Consider the following 3,009-nt stretch of genomic DNA (forward strand, 5'->3'; position numbering starts at 1 on the left):
CACTGATTGAAGTGATTTTAACAAGTGACATCAATAAGGGATCATATCTTTCACCTGAATTCACCTGGTCAGTCTATGTCAAGGAAACAGCAGGTGTTCCTAATGTTTTATACAATCAATGTACATGATAAAGTGGGGGAATCCTTGTGCTGTGTGTCTGTGCTTGAATGCGTGTGTTCCCCAGTTGCACTACACTCCATTGGCTATGTGTAGAGGAAGGGTACAGATTCCAAACTTCAGAGATGGTTGCAATTCGTTCCAGTCATTGACAGCAGAGAACTGGAAGGAAAGGAGGCCAAAGAAAGTGTTAGCTTTGGGGATGACCAGTGCAATATACCTGCTGGAGTGTGTGCTACGGGTGGTGTTGCTATGGTGACCAGTGAGCTGAGATAAGGTGAGGCTTTACCTAGCATAGACTTGGAGCCAGTGGATTTGGCGACGGATATGTAGTGAGGGCCAGCCAATGAGAGCATACAGGTCGCAGTGGTGGGTAGTATATGGGGCTTTGGTGACAAAATGGATGGCACTGTGATAGACCACATCCAGTTTGCTGAGTAGAGTGTTGGGGGCTAATTTGTAAATGACATCGCCGAAGTCAAGGATCGGTAGGATAGTCACCCTCGTAAAACTATGTTTGGCAGCATGAGTGAAGGAGGCGTAGTTGCAAAATAGGAAGCCGATTCTAGATTTAATTTTGGATTGGAGATGCTTAATGTGAGTCTGGAAGGAGAGTTTACAGTCTAACCAGACACCTAGTTATTTGTAGTTGTCCAAATATTCTAGGTCAGCACCGTCCAGAGTAGTGATGCTAGTCGGGCAGAAGGGTGCGGGCAGCAATCAGTTGAAGACCATGCACTTTGTTTTATTAGCGTTTAAAAGCAGTTGGAGGCCACAGAAGGAGTGTTATATGGCGTTGAAGCTCGTTTGGAGGTTTGTTAGCACAGTGTTCAAAGAAGGGCCAGATGTATACAGAATGGTGTCATCTGCGTAGAGGAGGATCAGAGAATCATCAGCAGCAAGAGCGACATCATTGATATATATATATATACACAGAGAAAAGAGTTGGCCCGAGTATTGAACCCAGTGGCACCCCCATAGAGACTGCCAGAGGTCCGGACAACAGGCCCTCCAATTTGACACACTGAACTCTATCAGAGAAGTAGTTGGTGAACCACGCGAGGCAGTCATGAGAAGCAAAGGCTATTGAGTCTGCCGATAAGAATGTGGTGATTGACAAGAGTCGAAAGCCTTGGCCAGGTCGATGAAGACGGCTGCACAGTACTGTCTTTTATCGATGGCGGTTATGATATTGTTTAGGGCCTTGAGCGTGGCAGAGGTGCACCCATGACCAGCTCTGAAACCAGATTGCATAGTGGAGAAGGTACGGTGGGATTCGAAATGGTCGTGATCTGTTTGCTTTAGAACAAAAGGCCCTGGATCTTGTGACTGAGGTTATAACCTGGCCTTAGGTATTATCTTCACAAGGGACATACCTTTTAACTAATTATTCACCATTGATTTAAGTGACAACTCTTCATTTACACAATATGGCTTCTGACTTGAGCATGATTGTCACCTGAGGCAATTAGCATAATATCCATGTTGACCACAAAGCTGACCACAACTCCATTTTGTTGCTCCCTGCCTATAGACAGAGACTAAAACAGGAAACTCCCGCGCTCAGGTCTGTTCAACGCTGGTCCGACCAATTTGATTCCACACTTCAAGATTGCTTCGATCATGTGATAATTGGGATATGTTCCGCATTGCGTCAAACAACAACATTGATGAATACGCTGATTCGGTGAGTGAGTTTATTAGCAAGTGCATCGGCGATGTCGTACCCACAGCAACTATTAAAACATTCCCAAACCAGAAACTGTGGATTGATGGCAGCAAACTGAAAGTTTCAGTTTCGCGTGAACCACTGCTTTTAACCAGGGCAAGGTGACCGGAAACATGACTGAATGCAATCAGTGTAGCTATTCCCTCCGCAAGGCAATCAAACAAGCTAAGCGTCAGTATAGAGACAAAGTAGAGTCGCAATTCAACGGCTCAGACACAAGAAGAGACCACAGGAGACCACTTTTGATGTCTGGATTTTTTTTTTTTTTGTTGTGTGTAGTTAATTGAAGTGTGTAGGCATCTAGCACTGTTGTTTGGTTAGCAGTGTTTCTGTAGCACATGAGATGGAGTTTGCAAAATAAATGGCTAGGCTACCGGATTGATGCAAATAATCATGTCACTGACAGATTGGCGTAGGCTACTTTATAGCTACGGTAGTTAACATTTAATAGGAAAGCCTTTCCATCTACCAGAAAATGGTTGGGTCTATCATTGGCATTGCTATATTTTTATATTCCTTAATTGTTTGAAACCTGAACATTTTACTTCATATGAGGCATGTCTTACCTTACTTGAAAGTAGCCTATAGACAAAATCCCACCATAGAAACATGGAGGAAATTATTTGTAAAAAGACTCATATGCTTTCTCCTATTCTATTGATTTTTCTTTCAACTTTCTTTCATTGTCTAACACCCAAAGGCATTATCATAGTCATTTTAGCAACCCATGATAGTAGTTGCATATTTAAATCCAACCTCTTACAAAATTTCCCTTGGATATTTCCATCTCTGTCCATGACACCCGGTGCACATTTTAGAACAGCATTTTCCCGCAAATTGCATTTTGGAACATTCACGCAAAAGCACACCATCTGTATATTGCTGCGCCTAAAATGCGAAAAAATAATAATATCAACATTTAAGCTAAATGTTCTGATCTTTTCAATCAGCCTTATTGAGACGGAGAATACCTCAACTACACGACTTTGGTACTATCAGTGAGGATTAAGAAGTGAGTACACGCAAATGCCCATGGGAATAGTAAGTGGGTATATGGCCTATATCTGCCAATATCCTCAACTACACCAGTGATGGCATGATTGGTACAACAGTTATTGACGAGAGAACCAGAATATCCAATATAAAACTAATTTTACCTCGGT

This window comes from Oncorhynchus tshawytscha, unplaced genomic scaffold (genome assembly GCF_018296145.1).
Source record: "Oncorhynchus tshawytscha isolate Ot180627B unplaced genomic scaffold, Otsh_v2.0 Un_contig_1824_pilon_pilon, whole genome shotgun sequence".
In the NCBI taxonomy this organism is placed as follows: domain Eukaryota; kingdom Metazoa; phylum Chordata; class Actinopteri; order Salmoniformes; family Salmonidae; genus Oncorhynchus; species Oncorhynchus tshawytscha.